Genomic DNA, 23397 nt, shown 5'->3' on the forward strand with positions numbered 1-23397 from the left:
CCAAAGCTGTTATATGTAAGGAGAAGCTTCTGAATATTTTAAAATTGCTTTTCTTTCAGCTTATACTCCAGAAAGAACTTCATGTAGTCTATGCCTTATCACATGTTTGTGGACAGGATAGAACACTGTTGGCTGGCATTTTACTGAAGATTTTTCTTCATGAAAAGCTTGAGTCATTGTTGTTACAAACACTAAATGACAGGGAGGTAAGTATGGAAGGTACTGCACTAAATCACACAAAAGTTTACTGGGATTCTGGGCAGGTGGGGAGGAAAGGGTTCTGGTGCTACCTTTTTTTTCCTCCTCCTTTACCTTATGTCAAAGAGTAACCATGTTCTTCCTCTCTTTTTGATGTCTCCTTGTCTGAGTTTTTCCAGTTTCTTTTTTCAGATGAAGCTACCACCTTGTTCTGTGCCACCACTTTAGCAAGCACACTTATGGAGCAGTATATGAAAGCCACAACAACAAGTTTTGTTCATCATGCGCTGAAAGACTCCATATTAAAGATAATGGAGAGCAAGCAGTCCTGTGAGGTGATATGTTAAACTGTGTTTTTAAATATTTTGGTTTGTTGACACAATAATCCATTGGTTGTTGTGTTGCGTTTACATTCAGTATTAGTTGTAGAGACATTTAATGATCTTTAGAACTGGACTTTGTTTTCATCAGAAATACAGGAACTGAGTTCATTAAGAGCTATTTTGAGTTTTTTTTTTCTTTTTTTCCTGGATTTTCACTTCAAATGTTATTCATAGTAGAGTTACTAAGTTTTTTTATTCAAAATTTCTTTTAATTATTTATCAGTCATTGTGTGGCTGTTACTGAATTTCCTAATCTAGGTAACTCTTGTTAAACCAAAGCTACTGTAGAAGTCAAGGTCTGAACTTCTGTTTTAATTGTAAAATTCCTTATACTAAAGGGTTGTTACTGATCCTGAAACTCTTTTTAAAATGACCCTCCTAAATCTTGTGTTTCACTTCATTGTGAAAAAGATGAGAATCATGAGAAATTCGGACTGAGCGAGACAAAAAGGTCACAGAGATGAGAAGAGGTGAATATCCAAACTGATAAAAGCCAGATATGTATATTAGAACTTAAAAATATTGCTTCACATTTCCTGACAAGCTACTGAAACATGCATGAATTCTGTAAGAGACTTGTACAGCAGCAGAATATTTAATTTTCTTTGAAATTCAGTGTCTAATACTCAGAGACTATATATATATATATGTAGTTCTAGATAGAAGAAGAAACCTAATCTTTTTCTGTTTTAGTTAAATCCCTTGAAGTTAGAAAAAAATGAAGATGTAAACACTAATTTGGCACATCTACTCAGTATACTTTCAGAATTGGTGGAGAAGATGGCTGCAGAGATACTACCTCCGTAAGTTTGCACTTTTCTGTTCAGATTTATATTTGAAAATTCCCATTTCAATTAATTACACTGCACTTTAAAATTGTCTTCTTACTGATTTATCTTAATGTTACTGTATAGACACAGAGGAAAATAGAAAATAGGTAGGAGGAAAATAACACTTTGCATAATTAATAGCGTTTTATTAAAAGCCTCTGGCTGCCAAGAGATCAGGGACAAAATAGTAATTAAATTATTAATCTCATATCTTTACAAAAAGGTAGAAGGCAGTGGTAGTTGGCAGACAGTGACATGTATTTCTCAGTCTTTCTCCTCTGAGAAAGAGATGGAATTATTAACAGCATATTAAAAATACAGGTAAGTAGCAATAGTTATACCATGCTATGCCTATTTCTGTCCACTAGGAAAATGCAGAGGCTGTTTTTCCCCGCTTCTTTTAACTGAGGAAGTAACTCGTTTTCATACCTCAGATTTGAATCATCTAATAAAAAGTGGATAGTACAGAGTTTCCTTCCATAGTGTCATTAGCTTCTAAAGTATGTGAAACTCTCAATTTTGAGTCATTGGAGTACCGTGGAATTTTCTTTTGTGTTAGTGATTGCAGGGTTAGCATTGAAAATTGCAGTCCTTTTAAGCATATGATGCAGTGATCAACATTTTCTCAAATACACCACAAATCTCCATTTTTTTAAATGGGAGAGGACTATTGCTGTGGTGCTTAACTTTTTTAGCTTTATTCACTATGTGTCATGTATGGAAAGAATAGTTTTTGTTTAGTTAAGAGAGAAACTAAAAGAAAGATCAGCCATCAAAATAGTCATTTTTCAAGAAGGAAATACTACTTAAAGAAACAAAACTACTTAAGTTACAAAACACTTAGTGCACATCTGAATGATCACAGAATTGCACAGAATGGGTTTTCCTTGTTATTTATAAATTTACTTTCTAAAACATACTTTTAAAATAGAATTTTTATAAGTTTGTTAACTTTACCTGAGAGTTAATTTATAATTTAAAGATTTGTCTAAATTATTAATACAAAGTTGATAATAGTTCTGCATCAAGTAGGAGGTTGGTCTAAGTCCTTTCTGACCCAGCTTTTTTGATTCGGTAAGTTTAATGGAATAAGTAATTAGCAACTATTTCTGCAGGATATTGAGGTATATTTATGGGTGCCTACAGAAGTCTGTTCAAAACAAATGGCCAGCTAATACTACCATGAGAACCAGAGCTGTTAGGTAAGTTACTTGACAACCTTATTCTGGAAGCATTTCGTTCAAGCATTGTTGAAGACGTACTTCAGTGTACTTATCTATGTTTCTTTCAGTGACAAAACTGTATGAACTTACACAGGTTACTGCAGTGTTTAAGATATTTATGATGATGAAGCAAAAAACTCCCAATTAAAGACAGAGCTTGCTGAATTCTTGGTTTTGTTCTTAGAGCCTTGCCACAGTTGATGTAGTATAGAGGTCAGTATAGCTTTACTTAATGGTTTTAGCTTTGAATTTACAGTACTGGAGCCCAATCATGTTGAAATATTCTGGAGCTCCTCTGAAAATGTTGCTGGAGGTTACAGAACCTGGCTGTTCTGAACTTACAGCAGCCACAAAACTCCAGTCTACATTATTAAACCAGTGCAATACAAAAGTTCTAACTCTGTTCATTGCCAGGGCAGGTCAAACAAAAATGTTTGACAAAGATGTGGTCTTGATACTTCTTCTAAACGTGGCAAGGATTTTCAGGGTATTGATTTGCAGAAATCAGGACTTCACAACTGAAGTTGTAAAGCAGGTATGTTTCATTTCCAGCTGGGACACACGGCAGGATCTCTCCTCCAAACCATGTGTAGCTGGTCGAGACAAGGTCCAGGTTTAAATACCAATTGATCCCACAAACCCACACCTTCCCACCCACCCATTCTCCTCCTTGTCTCGCTTCGTATTGTAACTAGCCACCACACCTCCTGGTAGTCATGAGTTGGGCCCTTGGGAGGAAGGCCGACCTCTTCCTCAGGTTGACCTTCCCTTCTGGGCAGGTGCAGTGCAGGTTTGGCTATTTTTCAGGTCACTGTGGTCTTGCCAAAAAATTGGAGCCCCATTTTGCTGGATTCAAGCCATAGATTTCTGCTTAATTTCTACTGATTTTTCATGATACCTAAGTCTTGCTTTACTGAATTTTCACAATATACATCTTATCCTAATAGTTTTTACCTAGCAACTAAACTCCTATGTGCGCTGCTACCAGTTCTTTCTTCATAACAAGTTATGTTTTATATACTGTTACAAGTTGTTGTACTTTTGCAAAAATCATTACACAAACCGTAGATATTTCTGTTTGCCCTTCACCTTGTCATGGGTTAGCACTGGCTAGATGTTAATGCACTCATGAATATATGTTTTTTCCCTAACAACTACTGTGGGATGTGATCAGGAACAGAGCAGAGCAGGCTTAAATCTTGAAAATAATAAAAACAAAACTTTATTACATAAGAACAGAGACAGAAAACTCTTAAACACACACAGAGACAGAAATAAAACCTTTTCAGAACTTTTCTTTTCTTCCCCCAGTTTCTACCCCCCACACATTACTCTCTATAGACCAAACCTTCGAGTTTTAAATCAAACAATCACCACTCAAAAAAACCCTAATCTTCAATTCAGCAAGGGAGAGAGGAGTCTCTCTCGCACCACAGACTGTTCTTCAGAAAACACGGGTCCACCCCTTATGTGTTTCCATGTCACCCGTGGCACTGCCCGAAGAAGTCTGCCAGGAGACACTTTCATTTTCTTATGTCTAGCGCTCTCACTACTGTCCATAGGCTGAAGCTGCATACAGGGCTCTTTTAAGGATACTTGCATGCTGAGCTCTCCCCCTTTTTCTCCAGGGGCCGAGGGTTCCAAGAGCAGGTCTCCCCTGAGGGCAGAGGGCACCACCACACCCTCCCCCTCTCTTCTCTGCTCGCTCCACTCTTAAAGTGCCAGTCACTGTAGCAAAAGCAGAGGCAGCTGCATCTACCCAAATGTAGTTTATGTTCAAAGGAGGCTTGAGTTCAGTCTATAGCTAACACGATGCAAGAAAAGTCTAGCTCAAAAGCCACTCTTCTTCAATTCCCTGCCCAGTGGGTTCTTTCCAATCGTGCTTTATCATCTCGGTCCCAGGCTGTTTCTCTTTCTCCTCTGAAACTACCAGTCATGAGAATCAATGTCTAAGAAAAGTTTCTTTCTGCCAAGAAAAGGTTAAGAGTATCTAGCTCTCAGCAGGGCTGCAGGCTCAGGCACTCCTAGGCTGGGCGACTCCCACGTGGCTGGGCATCTTCTCCCGGGGGGGGGGGGGAGGGGAAGGGGAGGGGGAAGGAAGGAAGGCACTTCCACAGTTTTCCACCCCTCCATCCTGGATGGGGCCAGCTCAGCTCAAAGCTTGTTCATTCTCTTCTCCCTGGGGCTCCAGCTCACCTCAGCTCAGCTGCATAGTTCCCTTCTAGCTTGGCCACGTGGTTCCCCTCCCCCAGCCAGCCTTGAAAGCCAGGCAGGGGAGGTGTTGCCCCGCTGAAGCCGGGATCCAAAAAGAGACCGAACCCCCCTGGAGTCCTGCTTTTAACCCCTTGTGTCCTCAGAGGCGTGTTCAAACTTTTGAGTGGCCAATCCAAGTCCCAGTACAAAACTTGATCACTAATTGGCCTGCCCACATCCCCCTGGAAAAATTCACCTCCCCCCCGCAACCATGACACACCTGCTTAAACCTATTATATGCTTCTAAAATTCTGAATTTTCATAGCCATATTTGAGCCCCATCTCAGTATCAGAGCCATGGGTTTCCTTTTTGTGGTGTCAGGCAGTTGTATGGTTAGCAGAGGTTAATCTCTCGTGGAGTGATCTTTGAGAGCATTTGTCTTGGGCTTGTATTTATCATTTTGGCACCAGAAGCCTTATGTGTTTCATTCTGTGTAGCAGCATTTCCTTCAAATAGAGACTGCTCCTATTCTGAGAGCTCTGAAGGGGTAAGCTGCTGGAAGGCTGTAAAGGTCAGTAGCGAATTCTGTATATCTGGCTGCTTCTCCCCAGCTCCAGAGAGGACCATGTGGCTTTCCGTGGGGGACACAACAGCTTACTTTCAGAGTTTTCCAGCAGTCTCCACTGGATGCTAAAAATACTTTATCACTTGCTTTTGTGGTGTTCCGTTTTCACAAGTGAATACTAGAAATTTCTCTCTGGAGTGCAGTTTCACAGCTTTCAGTGATGTTTATTACCTTTCATTGCATTGTTTTTGGTTTAAGAATGATTCAATATTCAGAGCAGATGGACAATTTTTTGATATCTGTGTATCTTTTCTATTGTATCAATCAGAATGTGCTGCCATTTCTCTCTGGTTTAAAACTCCCATACAGATAGTTGCTCATTCCTAATTTAGGAAGGTTGACAAAGGTAAGGAGCATCAGATCTTCCCTATCAGCAGGTACTCTGCTACATGTGTACCTTGTTGGCCTTCAAATTTCAGCACTTCAAAAGAGTGATCGGTGTGTGTGTTTTCAGAATTAACTACTGACTCATAGCTTTGAATTCTCACCATAGAAAGTATTTTAGCCTAACCTCTGGCCAAGAACTGTTTTCTTACCAGCCCATAGCTTCTGTTTCTCAGAGAGATAAGATACGTCTATAACATAACATACTAGGTGCCTTGGACTTACAGAAGATGCATCAACCTCAATAGTTTGTCACTTTAAAGAAATGTGGGGATTTCCCTAATTGTGTACTTTACAACAGGCAAGATTCCCTTCCTCCTTTCATTAGGAGTGAGGCTGTAGTATTACTGTGGTGAAATCCAGCCTGCTGGTGGTGTCCAAGGCCAAAATTACAGACATTTTAGATTGATTTGATTGGTCTGTACGTCACTTCAATGTACAGCAATTAGCTGGAGTTGAGGTTAACCTGAATGATGATTTTTACCTCTGGTATTAACAGGAAGACAGATTTTTTCTCATGCTGCTAAAGCCTGTTCTGTGTTCCTGTTGAATGAATTCCTGACTCTGCAGTCAGAAAAAGAGCACTCTTTTTCCAGCTTTTAAAATGGCAGCAATTCTTTTATGGTGGAAAGTAGCACATCCCTTATTTTTCTACTGAAGTGTACTGTCATCAGGATAATGGATCAGCTGAAGCTGACCTAAAGGTATGTTCTGCCAAGAGAGATCTTTTTGCCTATCCACTCCTGCACTCTAGCTTAAAATGGCTTGAGGAAGTGGGTGGCTGTGGGATGGATGACTTGGCAGTAGTAGACAGTGCGGAATTTTTGGGAGGTCAGAGACCAAGGGTAGCTCCTGTTTGAGCCAAACATGGTGTGGGATTGTCTTCATTATAACTTGGCAATTAATTTCTTCCTACACAATTTCAACAGTTCAGCTTTATTGGGAAATCAGTGTGCCTCTTCTTTCAGATTGCATTGCAGTCCATAGCATGATGAACTTAATTTATATTTTTACAGAGCACAGGCTAATTTACTGGTGTTTGTCTCAACAAGATCCCACATTAACTTTATTCCTGAAAGACTACACAATTTTACATCAATTGTCCTAATGGTTTTGAAAAAAATACAATTTTATTTCATTTCAGTGGCTTTGTTTTTCTTCAACTGATTTGTCCTGCTATCCGGAACCCAAGGATGTTTAATATCATCTCAGGTGACTATGTGCTTTAGATCGAATCTATACTTTATCCAGCAGGAGACATGAAATAACTGTAGTATCTAATGTAGCAAAAGGAATTTTTTTGAATGCTGTGTTTCAAGTCAAGTTCTCCATGTCATTTGGCTGACTTCTCCTTAGGGTATATGCTTTTCACCCTCAAAGGCTTGATTGTGGATATCCCCAATGTAATTTCAAGGTCAAAAAAAAAAAAAATCCATTGCTACATTTAATAATATTTTGAGTCAAGTCTAGCATTGTTTATGTATTTTATCAGTGTGAAAAATGTAATTATGGGAACTTCAGATGTCACTTTCAATGCAGTGCAATGGCAGAGTTAACAGCTGAATGCAATGGTATCTCTGAAATGTACAATTATAAAGTTGGTATGTGTCTACAGATCTTGGAATACATTTGTGCACCTAGAAAATTATTTGAGAACAGTTTATTTGAATGTCCTGCTTAGATGGCTTCCAGCCTTTAGAGTGGTGTTTTGACTCAATTGATCTTAGAATCTTAAAGATGAGAGAGGGATGGCCTTCAGAAAGGTTGAAAAATAGGAGATACAGGAGAAACTTTAAAAATCTGGTTCAGAAAAGCATTTTTCTTTTTTCAAAGACAGTTTTTAAGACAATGTGGCATGTTATCTACAATCAGTCTTTAAACTGTACTAAATGAGAAGGACTGTGCCAAATGAAGTTCCTTTCTGTCACAAAGTAATCATTTCTGTACATGCTTTGGAGAAAGCATTTAAGAAACATGGCCTGGAACAAGTGATAATTTCTTGGGCATTTTATTATCTTTGGGCAGTTTGCAAGTTAGGTACCTCCTAACTTAGGTTGCATTCTGACTGCAGGTGTAAAGAACTACTTACAAATTTGAGTAATGCCTTTTGAGCTTCTCCCTTACAATCCTGCTGAATTACCTCCAGCTCGTATCCTCGACTACTGTTGAGGGAAACTTACAGACCATATAACCCTAAAACTGTGTCAGTGGAATGCTTTCAACCAAGCCATTTACCTTAACTGGAGAAAAGTAATTTTGTGGGATACTGTTGGGTAACATTACTTGTTCCAAAAGGAAGTTCTAACTGACTTAAGTGGTTAATGTAAAATGTTTATGGTCAATCAAAGTGATTACGGACTAGAGGTTCATGGAAATACAGGCCACCATTGCATGTAACATTCACTCTCTTCTCTTGCTGCCAGTAACTTAAAAGTATAATTTGTCAGTGCCCCCTTATGTGGGTATAAACAGATAAGGAAAATGTAAACGTCCTTCCTTAATTTCAAAGGTAAAACTTTTAAAAAGTAATCCTCTGTTCAGCAGAACTCAAGTCTTGGGCAATGGTTATTATTTCACCTAACTCTTAGTAACACTTATTTATTTTGCCTTCTTGTTCTGTGTGCTGCTATTACAGAAAATAAGATGATCAGATTAACATGGCTTTTGGACATTATAAAAGCAATATATTTTACTTTACCAAGTAAAGACACCTTTTACATGCAGTTGTTTTATATTAAAAAAGAATCTATAAGAACATGAATGGGAAAAGAATTTATTTTCATGTGACTGCTGTTAATTTTAAATGTAATGGCCAGTGACTCTCTACTTTGCATTCCTGCCAGATTCTCCTTCCCCCACTGCTGCAAGAACACTGACGCTGGTCGCCAAGTCTGTGCAGAATTTAGCAAATCCGGTTGAATTTGGAGCTAAGGTGAATATAATTGTACATACAGAGAACAAACTAGAATTGTGTTTTCAGTACGCTTTTCGCACATTCCTGTTCAATGCACGCAAAAAAATTTTTGCTATTTTCTCATGCAGAATGTATGACTTTCTCTTCCTCCACTTTGACCCTGCATTTATCACTGGATGATTGTTTTCTGTGGTACAGCACTTCAAAGCTCTCGTGCTTGAACTATAATAGTGCTAGACATAATGAAACTGTAAGTCAGGGATACCTGTTGCACTTATAAGCCCAAGCTTTCAATAAAGTTTCTATTAAAACGCTAACAGAATGCCAGCAGTGACTGGTCTCAATTTCCAGGCTTCAGGCGGGAAAACAAACATATCTAAAACCATCTAAAAATAATTCTGTTGACTTAAGCATAATTAACATCACTTCAGGCTGGCATGAGAAAGTTGTTTCTCTGACACAAAGAACTTGGCATGTAAGAGTTAATGACAAAACAGGAAAGAAGGCATTTGTTCTTGATGATACCTCTGAACACAAAGCGTCTGTTCACTGCAAACAGGTATTTAGAGACACTCACCTTGATGCAGATTTGTATCTGTATGCATGTGTAAGAAAAATTCTTAATCACAGGTTCTCAATCTTCTAAATATAATACCAAATTCTCTAGTCTTTTGACTGGCTGCACACCAGACACTAGAAATACACTTGAAAAAAATATAATATTATTCCAATTTACATACTTTTTCTGAAGTGTCATCTGCCTGACTGCACTGTGTTGCTTCAGACATGACAATTATCTTGGCACTGATTTGTTAATTAATACTTTTTAAGCTACTAAGAGCCATATATGGAAGGGGTAAATCCATTCATCAAGAGCAATAAACATTGCATGATCATGTTCTTGGATGAACTTGGGGTAAGTTGTAAGAAGAGTATTTCCTGAAGTTACAAAGCATGATTGTAAATTTCATTTTTTTACACTTATTAACTAGCTCAGCAATGCATCAGCTCTCACATAATTTTGAATGCTTTTATCTGAGTACATTTTTTAATACTTATTTAAAAATTGTTGGTCTGCCATATGGAATTAAAATCATCAAGGATCTTCCTAAGATTTTATTAATTTAGTGCCTCTGTAAATGTGAGAAGCTGAAGTAGATTCTATAAGTATGACATAAGAAATTTCGGGCAAAAAATACAAATACGTTTGTAAACCAGAAGTTTTTATATATAACTTGTCACGTGGTTTTGACCAGAGACTGAAATTATTTTTTCTTCAAAAATATACTAGGTTGAATTTCAGTTAACACTGACAAAAGCTTCACTGCGTGCATTCTATATATTTCAGTTTGAAAGTGAACTGCTGTCACTTTGTTGTTTTAAAGTGTGACTGTTTTGTGTGGTACCTGTAACAGGAGTTATGTCTTTATGTTTTATGTATATGTATTTTAAATCAAATAATTCATTTTAAAATTGAGATGAAAAGATTGTGCTAAGCATGCTAAATTAATTCTTTAGAAGTGACCTACGAGACATCTCAGAATACTTAGCAAGTGTGGCATTTGGGTAGGTTCTAGATGTCATCCTTTTCTGATTAAACTGCAACTTCTGAATATTATGATACATCAATTCTCTTTAAATGAGAGATTTTACGTGAGGTCTCTGATAACTGTAGTTTGAAAATACCTGTTGGATTATTCTGCTGTTTTAATTGCAGCGTTATGGGTTTATCATCAGTTTCATGAGTTACGTGATAGGTAACAGCAGATTTTGATGCATTTCATTGCTCTTTTGTAATTTATATAACAAAGCTTGTAATGGATAAATTTCCTCTTCATTTAGAGGATTTGAGTTGTTAGGAAACTAAACTCACCTCCCCATGTTCCTGATGTCAGATTCTAGAAGACATTTGGCACTCCAAAGGCAACCAGAGTTCCAAAATGTGGCATCTTGTATGTGGGAGAAATCTTGATCCTTATGGCATTTTGGGAGGCAGAAGCCAATGTGCCGGGCTGAGGGTGGTGCAAATGAACAGGGCCCTATTCCATGGGAAACTAAACTCACGTCCCCATCTTCCTGATGTCAGATAGTGGGAGACATTTGGCAATCCAAAGGCAGCCATAGTTCCAAAATGTGGCATCTTGCATGTGGGAGAAATCTTGATCCTTACCGCATTTCGGCAGGCAGAATCCGATGTGCAGGGCTCAGGGTGGTGGACACGAAGGGTGGTCCTTTTCCATGGGGAACTAAACTCACCTCCCCATGTTCCTCATGCCAGATTCTAGAAGACATTTGGCACTCAAACAGCAGCCAGAGTTCCAAAATGTGGCATCTTGCATATGGGAGAAATCTTGATCCTTACCGCATTTTGGCAGGCAGAAGCTCATGTGCAAGGCTGAGGGTGGTGGACACGAACGGTGGCCCTTTTCCATGGGAAAGTAAAATCACCTCCCCAGGTTCCTGATGTCTTATTGTAGGAGACATTTGGCACTCCAAAACCAGCCAGAGTTCCAAAATGTGGCATTTTTCATGTGGGAAAAATCTTGATCCTTACGGTATTTCTGCAGGAAGAAGCCAATGTGCCGGGCTGAGGGTGGTGGACAAGAACGCTGCCACTTTTCAGTGGGAAACTAAACTCACCTCCTCATTTTCCTGATGTCAGATTGTAGGAGACATTTGGTACTACAAAAGCAGCCAGAGTTCCAAAATGTGGCATCTTGTATGTGGGAGAAATCTTGATGCTTACAAGATTTTGGCAGGCAGAAGCCAATGTGCAGGGCTGAGGGTGGTGGACACGAACGGTGGCCCTTTTCCATGGGAAACTCAACTCACCTCCCCATACTCCTGATGTCAGTTTTTAGGAGACATTTGGCATTCCAAGCCAACCAGGCTTCCAACATATGGCACTTGAATCTGGGAGAAAACTTGATCCACACAGCATTTCAGCAGGCAGAAGCATATCTGTCCGGCAGCTGCCAGGAGAAGGGTATGAACAAGAACTGTGGCCCTTTTCGTTGGGAAAAAAAAGTCACCTCCCCATGTTCAAGACGTCAGTTTGTAGGAGACGTTAGGCACTCCAGGAACAGCATGGCCTCCACTATGTGAAAGGTTGCATCTGGGAGACATCTTAATCCTTATGGCATTTCAGCAGGTAGAAGCCAATGTGCCAGGCCGAGGGTGGTAGACAGGAACAGTGGCTTAATTCCATGAGAAAGTAAAGTCACCTCCCAAAGCTCCAGATGCCAGTTTGTGGGAGACATTTGGAACTCTAAAAGCAGCCAGAGTTCCAAAATGTGGCATCTTGCACGTGGGAGAAATCTTGATCCTTACAAGATTTTGGCAGGCAGAAGCCAATGTGCTGTGCTGAGGGTGGTGGAAATGAATCGGTGGCCCTATTCCATAGGAATCTAAATTCACCTCCCCATCTTCCTGATGTCAGTTAGTGGGAGACATTTGGCACTCCAAAGGCAACCAGAGTTCCAACATGTGGAATCTTGCATGTGGCAGAAATCTTGATCCTTACGGCATTTTGGCAGGCAGAAGCTGATGTGCAAGGCTGAGGGTGGTGGACACGAACTGTGGCTTAATTCCATGAGAGAGTAAACTCACCTCCCAAAGCTCCAGATACCAGTTTGTGGGAGACATTTGGCACTCCAAAACCAGCCAGAGTTCCAACATGTGGCATCTTGCATGTGAGAGAAATCTTGATCCTTACAGCATTTTGCCGGCAGAATCCAATGTGCCAGGCTGAGGGTGGTGGACACAAACGCTGCCGCTTTTCAATGGGAAACTAAACTCACCTCCTCATGTTCCTGATGTGAGATTGTAGGAGATATTTGGCACTACAATAGCAGCCAGAGTTCCAAAATGTGGCATTTTTCATGTGGGAGAAATCTTGATCCTTACGGTATTTCAACAGGCGGAATCCAATGTGCAGGGCTGAGGGTGGTGGACACGAACAGTGGCCCTTTTCCATGGGAAACTCAACTCACCTCCCCATACTCCTGATGTCAGTTTTTAGGAGACGTTTGGCATTCCAAGCCAACCAGGCTTCCAACATATGGCACTTGAATCTGGGAGAAAACTTGATCCACACAGCATTTCAGCAGGCAGAAGCATATCTGTCTGGCAGCTGCCAGGAGAAGGGTATGAACAAGAACCGTGGCCCTTTTCGTTGGGAAAAAAAAGTCACCTCCCCATGTTCAAGATGTCAGTTTGTAGGAGACGTTAGGCACTCCAAGCGCAGCCAGGCCTCCACCATGTGGCATCTTGCATGTGGGAGAAATCTTGATCCATACAACATTTCAGTAGGCAAAAACCAATAAGCAAGGGAGAGGATGGTGGTCACGACTGGTGGCCCTTTTCAAAGGGAACTAAACTCATCTCCCCTTGTTCCTGATATCAGTTTGTAGGAGTCGTTTGGCACTCCAAGTGCACCCAGGCTCCTAACAACTGGCAGCTTGCATCTGGGAGAAAATTCAAACTAATGGCATTTTAGCAGGCAGAAGCCAATGTGTCAGGCAGATGGCGATGGACACAAACGGTGGCCCTTTTCCAAGGGAATCTAAACTCATCTTCACATGTACCTGATGTCAGTTTTTATGAGTTAATTTGCACTCCAAGCACAGCCAGGCTTCCACCATGTGGCAGCTTGCATGTTTTAGAAATCTGAATTGATACAGCATTTCAGCAGGCAGAATGCAATGTGGAAGGCAGAGTGTGGTGGACCCGAATGGTGGCTATTTTCCATGGGAACTTGAACTCACCTCCCCATGTTCCTGACGTCAGTTGGTAGGAGACATTTGGCACTCCAAGCTCTGGCAGGCTTCCAACATGTGGCAGCTTTCATCTGGGAGAAAACTTGATCTGTATGGCCTTTCAGCAGGCAGAAGCCAATGTGCCATGCAAAGGGTTGTGGACACGAATGGTGTTTTTTGTCATTGGGAATCTTAACTGACCTGGCCATGTTTCTGATGTCAGTTTGTAGGAGATGTTTAGCACTCCAAGCTCAGCCAGGCTTCCAACATGTGGCAGCTTGGATGTTGGAGAAATCTTGATCTGTACAGCATTTCAACAGAAAGAAGCCAATGTGCCATGCAGTTTGTGGTGGCGACGAACCGAGGCCCTTTTGCAGGGGATTGTAAACTCCCCTCCCCATGTTCCTGATACCAGTTTGTAGGAGACGTTTGCACTCGAAGGAAAAGAATAGGAAAGTAAGCTAAGGCAGCAGAGGTATGGAAGTTGTTTGTCATTTACTTCTGCTATTATATGAATTGTGAGCAGAGAGGACAAAGAAAGGGTAAATGTTTTCTGTTTACATGATTCCCTGCTGGTAAGACTTAAACCTTTAGATTACTTATCTATGTCCTGTGGAGTACCTGATGGCTGGGGAGACGTACTGAAGATTAAACTGCTGTGATTTTGACATGCAAAATTTTCTTAGGAAATGTTCTTGTTTTCCTTTATGTTTGCATTTTTTGTATAACACAGCCATGCATGGGCTGGCTCACCTGCAAATGCAATCACTGTCACTATCACAGTTATATGGAAACTGAAGGGCTTTATTCATATCTACGTCAAAGCTTCCTCAGTATTTTTTAGTGTTTTAAAGTTGCAATAAATATTCTTCAAATCTCCTTACTCTGGCAGAGTGGGATGAAAAACCGTACTGCATATGAGAATCTGGATGATAGTGTACCCTTAGTTGCTCACACCTGGGGACAAGTGACAGAATGGTTTGAGTTGGAAATTACCTTAAAGATCATCTCCTCCGAACCCCCTGCCATGGGCAGTCCAGGTGGCTCATAGCCTCATCCAACCTACCCTTGGACACTTACAGGCCTGAGGCAGCCACAGCTTCTCTGGGCAACCTGTGCCAGGGCCCTACCACCCTCACACAGAAAATTTTTTCCATAATATCCAATCCAAATCTTCTCTCAGTTTGAAGGCATTAGCCCTTGTCCTGTCACTCCAGGCTCCTGTAGAAAGTCCCTCTTCATCTTTCCTGTAGGTTCCATTCAGGTACTGGAAGGCTGCAATTAGATTACCCCAAAGCCTTCTCTTTTCTAGGCTGAACAACTCCAGTTCTCTCAGTCTTGCCTTTCAGCCGAGGTGCTTCATCCCTGTGATCACCTTGGTGGCCCTCAAGTCACATAATGCACAGCAAGAAAATACAACCTATTAAGGACTGTATTATTTTTTTGTTATATGCTGATGATTTTTGCATTAATTTTTATATCTAAATGCTACCTTTTTCTCTGAACTCCTCAGTAGGTAAATTTTTGGTGATTTTTTTTTCTCCTAAATTGTTGTAAGAGAAAGAAATCTGTAGAATACCTTGGGGGAAATCAATCAGATCCTAGGTGGTTCTCTGTGTAAGGGCAGCTTGGCTGAAGGGAAGATATGCGAGGCATGCTTGCATGAGAAGCTGGCAAATGGGCATATGAGGCTGGGAGCTGTGCCCGTAAAACCATCCTAAGAGAGATGCACATGTTCAAGGGAATGCTCTGGGAACTCTGAGACTGTGCTGCTTCATTTATCCTTAGAAATTAAAATGGAGAAGATGGTGTGACATGCTGCAGGACTTAAAATTGCTTGTAGCCGTGGCCTTAACTGCTAATGAGTAAATGCTTCACTTGGTTACACCTGTGCTGCTCCACTGACTCCATGGATCTGTTACGGCAAATGAGAGTGAAACTGGAATAAGGCACTTAAAATGCACATCTGTAACTAAAATGCTGATTACAACAGTAAGCATTTTTGGAGAAGACATTGTAAGAAACAGGCACCTGTGTTTTGTTTGTAATACTCATTTACAGTCTACTGCATTACTCATTTACAGTCACTTCCTGTGAATAAACTGTAAAATGATCAAACACAGGCTAGATCATAAAAGCAAAAAACAATGTATGAACTAAACATAATGAGTTTTGTTCCTTTCTCAGAAGATGCATGTTGGCCTGGTTTTTCTAAGTTTTTTTAAAGCCTTCTACTTGTTCATAAGATAGAGTCAGTTCTTTAGCTTCTGTACAATATTAAGGGTCAGTTTTTCACTTTCTCACTCTTTGGGACAGAAGCAACCCTTTCTTGGTTTTGTTCACTGTCCTTTGTTTACATATTTCTAGCCTGAAAATAATGTTGGTTGACAGCTGGTCTGGCCAGTGGGGTGAAGGGGTAGTAACCCCAGAAGCCAATCCACAACCTGAAGGAGTGTCTCGGAGACAGAGTCCACGACAAAGTATCTCTATAAGCAAAGTAGCAGGGGTAGCACGTGGTTTACTGTGGGGGGCCTTGCTTGTAGCTGCTAGGCACAGCTAAAGCAGGCCAGGAGAGCAGGAACAGAGGGGAAAAGAGAGGGAAAGGAGAAGAGGAGAAAAAGAGAGGAGGGCAAAAGAGAAGAGGGGTAAGAGCAGGGAAAAGGGAAGAGGGGATAAGAGAAGGAGGCTCTGAATACTGTACAATAAATATCTTTCCAAGTTGAATAGTATGAGTTGGACCAACCAATCTAATACAAGATAACAACATTTACATACAGCCAATAGAAATGTCCCATTACCTAAGGCAAGCAGAAGGGGATTGTTTAATCAAGGGAGCTGGCCCTCAGCTTGGCACATCATTATTCACTAGCTGATGGCCCTGTATCCCACACCCTAAATCTCAAAGCTTGCTTTCATTTCTATCTCGCTTGTTGAACTCATACTCCCAGAATCTAAACCATCATATTTACAAGGCCTTTCTACTTCATTCTTCCCAACAACCAAACCCACAAATGTATAAAAATGAAAGAAATAAACAGGCTTGCCCTCTTTTTGGGGAGCAGCTTTTCACTGCAGACCTCCCGCCTCCGTGTTGTTGTTTTGCGTGCTGCTTTCACAGATTCAAATGAGGAGGGGCAAGGGCTGCTCTGCTATATACACATATTTTTTGACACACATAGGAATTCTGTATAGATGGACCGCACTGGCTCAGAAGCTGACATTACGGAATTTGAAATATTTGAAGCTGAGGCTAGGACACTTTCCTCCATTAGTGTGGCTTCATGAGTTAAAGCTCCGCAGTGTTCTGCTTGTTCTTAGTTACTCTCAAGAAGGTCTTGTTAAAATTCTTGCTGGTTTTGACAATAAGATAGAAGCCTCCTAGTGAATGGCATCCTTTAAATAAAACGTTTCTGCTTATATCACTTAATAGCAACTTTGTCTGACATGTAGTAGTTTTCTGTCTTCTGTATATCTTCTGTGGTTTTTGTTTTGCTTAAGAGTCATTCCCCTCACTTGAGGTTTGCAAACCTTCTGCCTGAAACAGCTCCAATGAATTCTCTAAGCATAAGCATTGAAGTACCTTAGCTGTGTGACTGATGAGCTATCAGCTCCTTCAGAGGAATAATACTCAGCCACTGGCACTGCTGAATTAGGGCAGACATGTAAGAAAAATCTCTTTCAATTGTGGTGTCATAAGAATTCACAAAATTATCTACATGCAGTGGTGAGTACACACATTGACACACCTTGAGATACTGTTAATATTCCACACAGGTTACACTGCTGAATTTACCCCAGAAAAAGCTGAAGTTTTTTGGTGGCTACTCCTTTGTCTCTGAAGCATGGACAGGAAGGTTTCCAGTGCTAAACAGCCAAAAATTTGGATCATTCATTAGTTGTAGCCACTGGGGTAACAGTATGATTGTTGTAACAAGTTAATGAGGAATAAGGTGTTAATGAAAGCGTCATATTTAATTGGATATGAATTAGTATGGCAGACAAAAAGCTATTCCCAGCCCTCGAAGCAGCCATTCTAGAGCTGGATTGAAGCACAGCAGTACCCAGGAGCTGTTGTTGTCTTTGCTTCTCTCTACTCCAATGCCTTCACTATGGCCCTTTTCACAAGAATGAACAAAACAAACTTGCCCCAAAGGTTGCAGCAAATTGAAAGGACTTTGATGCAGTCACATTTTATGCAGTTAGTGTTGTGGTTGGTAAGAGAGTTACTTGCTGGGTTAATGCACTGTGAAACCTTTCCTGGATTACTGCTCAGTCCATTTGGCCTGCTATACCTCCTTATCACATAATTCCTTATTAGACCAAGATTATTTTTTGTTAAATCTTAGCTTTAAAATGATGAATCAAGGTTGATCATGGTTAAATACGTCCACATAATATGATTAGGTCCAATGGTTTGATGGGCAGAGCAATTGTTTAATGGATATATTCTTTATAAATTAAAACACTCCTGTTGGTGACACCCTGGCTGTTTCCACCTGCAATGGGTGCCAAGGGGACATAAAATTCAGCTGCCTGAGGTTATGGACTCTCATCTACCTTGGGCATTGCATCCACAGTTACATTTTCTGTGCTACTCTTTGGATAATGCTGCAGGAGCCAAACCCATTGCTGAGAAAGAGTGTGTGGAAAAATTAGTTATTCTGGAACAGCATTGCTGAATGTTGCATGTCCAAATTTTGATAAAGAAGTAATTTCCTGGCCCTCTGTGCTTCACCAACTTTGCAGCTCTAGCCCAGTGAGCTCAGCATAGGAAAGTTTAAACCAGGTGTCTCTGTGACAGGTAGATTGTTTTCAAAATGCCTGGAATTTTAGTTCAATATGGAGATCTGCAGAGGAAGAGGTAACAATGCTGTTTTACTGCTGATCGTGAAATAAGTTTGACAAAAATGAATCACTAAATGGATGTTGCCTTGAAAATGCTCTGATATTTTCTTTACGATTTTTTTATTACTTCTTAATTGAATTTCATTTTATAGTGAGAACATCTTGAATGCATGTTAATTGTGCAATATCAAATGAGCCATGGATTTCTGTAAATGTGTTAAAATAAAATATACTCAAGAAATAAATTCTGTATGTCCCTCTCCCTGTGTCATAATGCCTAAAATCCCCTAATCTTTTAATATTTTTCAGCACAATTTTCCTAAATTACTGTAGATAATATCAGTTATGAAAAGCAGCTTTTTCCAGTACCTTTTACCAAGTACCTGGAGTGGTGGTTAATTTGAATTTTAGTATGTGAGAGAGAACTAAGAACTATTACCACTGCTTGTACAGTTTCCTGATTAAATATTAAATTCATCTGATGATTAGTGTCTGGTTTAATTTGATTGCTTTTTTTGATATTTGGACTAAAATATTAAGTGATCTCACCTGGAAACAACAGCAGACATGCAGCTGGGATGAGCACCAGCTCACAAGAGAGACAGGGGCAGATGAGCTTCTTGCGAAGAGGGATTGTGAAGGAGAACTACCAGGACAGTCTGCAAAACATTACCAAAAATCTTGTCATGTGCCTTGTCACCTCACCAGGGTGAAATATTTAATTTCCCCTCTCTACGATGTTTATTGTAACTGGAACAAGGGAAAAGCCAGATCAGGTCTCTGGCTCTTACCTGACAACTTGAGGACAGCTAAGGCAAGGATGGAACTGGAATAAGGAACATTGTCAGTAATAATTTCAGGATGTTTTTAAACCTTTCTCTCTCTGATTGCTGGAAGTCTCCCAAGGGTATATCTACACATGACAAAGAGCCAGTTGAGCTCTCTTTAAACAAGATGATTTCAGGAAAGGGAATGGTATAACTTTTTTATTGTGTTGTTACATAACTTATAATGTATTGTGCAATGTAAGGAACTTCAACCACCAATTTTGTCAGCAGAAAACTCATGTTATTCTACAGCTCTTACATAGAAGTATTAATGTATACATGCACACGACTAAATAGTTTATTTATTTATTTTAATAATACCAGAGTCCTCAACACAAAAGCAGTGTTTTACAACTTCTTTCTATATGCATATAGTTGTTACGTTCCCCTGTGGGAATGGTCTCTCCCCCCTCAGGGACCCCTAGAGCTTGTACCATGTAGTTTGACCCTTCCTTCCCTTTCTGACCACACTGGCTGTGTCCCAAGTTGCCCCTCCCTGGCAAGAGCTGAGAAAAGACCCTGTTCCTCTGTGCACGCCCCCTTTCCCTCTGGAGATCACCTGGAATAAACATCTTGATCTGCAGCTGAGGATCAGATCCTCTTTTGGGTCCTTTTTCCTGTCTATGAAATATTCCTCCAAGGCCTGAGAAGGCCTGAGCTAGCTTGGAACTTCGCAGGGATTAAAAAGGAGGATTTATTTTCATATAGTCATAGGTCTTCCAGGTCTCCTTTTGTCTTTTCAAGGTATTTTCTTGTTTCAGCTATCTTTCTCATTCTCTTTAGCTGGCAGGTGTTTCCTGAACACTGATGTTGTCCATATTGTAGGAGTTTATGAACTGTTCCAAAGTTAATGTGGATTAGATTATATGCAAGAAACTAATGAAGAATATCCCTTTGGACAAAAATCAGTAGTCACTATTTGGATTATGTATCGAATGGTGGGGGTTTTTTTTGTTTGGTTTTTGTTGTTTTTTTTTTTTTTAATGCAGAAAAATAGAAAATATGAGCGACCTACAGAGATTTTTGTATATCATATTTTCAGTGCTAATTCCATTATTTTCAAGACATTCATCCTTTACTTAAATTTTAATGAGGTGACTGGCAAGAGGGCCTCTAATGATCCAGACTGTTTTTTCACTGCCTATTGAGAGGAGTCCTCCTCGCATGGGACAGGCACTGCTTGGTTGATTGCTTAGCTATTTGCATAATTATTCACTCAAAAAGTAGTGTATATGTGGATTTCAACAGCAGAGTAGCAGGTAACCTTAATCAACTTCTTTGAAAATTTACTTTTTTTAAGTACTGAACTTTAACTACTTAAATGAAAGTATTAACAGTGTTATAAGTAGTGAAATTATTATAAACAACAGGTCTACTCTTAGGTAAATTCTGCTTTTCCTTGCTGTAATGAGACCTTTGGATTTAACCAGAATTAACATCTTGCCTGACAAAGCCTTTTTTTCGTTTTTATCCTGGATTTCCTTCTTCGATTCAGTGTTTTCAGAATAGTACAGGTAAGGAAAAGGATTTTTCTTAACCTCTAGCAAAGCATAATTTAGTCTACAACCAATCAATTGTCCTCATCTTTTACAGCATACTAGAAATCAGCTTTTGAGAGAGTACTGGTAGGAGTATCTGTGCTTAGATATTAAAAAAGAGATAAACAAATTCCTTCAGGTTATTTTCACCACTTTTTTTAGAAACAATAAAACAATACAAAGTGAATTCCTGTACAATGGTTAAGCTGTAAACCATTTTAGCATGTGATAGCCCTTTCTTGGATGTTAATTATCCTCATCTTTAATGCAATTAGTCACAGTCCTGGATTGCCAGAAGTAGATGACTTTGGTGGAATCCATACTTCTACCTTTTTGTAAGGAAAATGTGGAGCAAACATTTCAGTATGACCAAAAATCCCAAATAGACAAATTTCAGGAGGGAATAGTGCAAATTGGTCAGATGCTTAGGGACAAAGAGCAGAACTATAGCTGTTACTTAAATTTAAGATGGAAAGCAAATGTCTGCTGCTAGAGACATTTAGAGACATCACTGGGGTTTGTGGCAGCATGGCCAGAGGAATATGTGAAGGAGTCTGTGGAACAGGTGAAAGCTGAGAAGCACAACTACAGCACCCTGTTTTCCATGTAGTTGTTGCATTCAATGTTTCAGTTTCTTTGGCATTTTTGCTGATGCTGACAGGAGGGGTTGGATATTTAAGTGAGGGAGATGACTAATGAGGATTGTGGGAGAGTGTGTGTTTTGTCAGGGTATCAACACGGCTCAAGGTCTCTTATCACAAATGTTTATGGTGATGAGCAATTACCAGTGACTAGGTAATAATTTGGCAACATTTTCTAAGTGGTAAACAGAAGTGACTGGAGTGATATATGAGTTGGGGCATCATCCCCAAAAACTATCAACACTAATTATAGATTTGGTGCACCAGGTGATTGTTCAGCAAACATTTGCAGCTCTTATGCTTTTTTTGCTTGTTTCCACAAAATGCAGTCCTCAGCATGGGACCATAGCTCTTCCCTGCCAGTCTCCCACACTGATTTCCCTCCTTACCTTTGCACATGGATTTGTCAGGAAAAACAAGATATTTGAGAATTATCTGGCTGGAGAAAACCAGTTGCACCTCATGGAGTAACTTTCAAGAGTGAAAATTATACTGTTAATAATTGATATACGTGTTAATGTTTCTAATAAGGATAACAAGGAATATATTTAATTGGGAGTTGTACGTGGGACACTTGAGATCTGTTCTCAGACCTGCTGGACTTTCTGTGTCAATATTGGTTATTGGTTGTGATTACAGCTCCTGCTTTTAAAGAGAAAGGATATTTCTGTGTGAGAGTAGCAAATGTACCTGTGACTGAAGGCAGATATCTCATCAATAAGGCACATATAAATATCTAGAATAGATGTAAAACTGTCAGATAATATATGTCAGAGTTGTGCTTAGGGACAGCTTTATTTGTAAAATCAAAATACTCCAGTTCATAAACACACTGACAGGCATACATTCTTAATGAATGACTGGGAGAAGGGAAGCAAAAAATCCAAAACCCCAAACCTTAAAAACACAACCAAAATACCACCCCCTCCAACCCTAAAAAGACAAAAGAAAAAACCAAACCCTTACAAAAAAACCCAACAAACCAAGAAAAAAACCCAACAAAATACTAGGATATTGAATATGGCAGTTCTTACATTAAATCTTTAAAGCAAAATTTTTCCAGCAGATTGAACAACCTCATTTTCAGCTTGTTGCTCCAGTCTTCTCCCATGTGGGACAGCTCTGTGTGCACAGGTGAGCTCAAGCAAAGCAGCAGCTGCACTGAAATTAGTGAGGCTCTACATCTGCTTATCTGCACAGGATACAGCTGAGCTGAAATGGGGACCCTTAAAAAAACTTCTGATTGCTTTTTTTTCTCCTGGTTTCCTGGCATCTTTATTTTTCATGATATTCATTCCCTTGTGAAAACAGGGAGTATGGTGGCAATACTACTTCAGATTTATATTCTTACATGCCTTTTTAACACAGGGATAATGCAAGAGGAGCTTTCAAAGGGTGAAAGAGTTGTATTATGAGCTGGATCTTTCTTTTCGAGGGGATTTATTTTCAAAAATGTTTCTATTTAATGACTGTTACTATACTGTGTGTACTGATTTCTGAAGGGGAGTTTAATGTTCTTATACTTTGGTAGGTTTTCCCTTAAATTATAGACGAAATAATGCTGGTGGGAATGCCACTGCTTGAAGGAGATAAAGCACTAATCTGGCATGTTTCACTTCAAGTTTCATATGGAACCAGCCTGGTGGTCTGAGCTCTGGCTGGTGACAGTCCTTCTCTTGTGGTGCAAGGCCAGCCCTCAAAAAATGCCCTCAAAAAAAATGCCACAGACACCTGTTTTGAAGTTGTCCTCCCCCTCTAGGGCCTTTTTACACCACTGGAACGGCCTCTGTAAGAACATGGCCTAAGTAACCTTCTGTGATGTAATTTGCACTCTCTAATTAACTTTCTGACCAAGCCTAGTTCTGATCACTGCAGTCTGTAGCACATGTCTGCACTCTCTGCCAGGGGAGCTGACACTGCATGGAAACATTACAGCTTCAAAGTGCCAGTGCATGGCTTACCGGTAAACCTGTTACCAGTGCTTGCATGAGCCTTGCTGAAGCTGAAACAACTTGTAATTTGTAATATGCTGTCATAA

The 23397-nt window shown here is 40.0% G+C and overlaps 1 pseudogene; it reads left to right on the forward strand.

The window, feature by feature from the left end:
* Positions 1-9314, forward strand: part of LOC134556305 (ras GTPase-activating protein 1-like) — a 29564-nt pseudogene extending 20250 nt beyond the window's left edge.
* The last annotated feature ends 14083 nt before the right edge of the window (positions 9315-23397 follow it).

Source organism: Prinia subflava, chromosome 11, assembly GCF_021018805.1.
Source record: "Prinia subflava isolate CZ2003 ecotype Zambia chromosome 11, Cam_Psub_1.2, whole genome shotgun sequence".
NCBI classification, from domain to species: domain Eukaryota; kingdom Metazoa; phylum Chordata; class Aves; order Passeriformes; family Cisticolidae; genus Prinia; species Prinia subflava.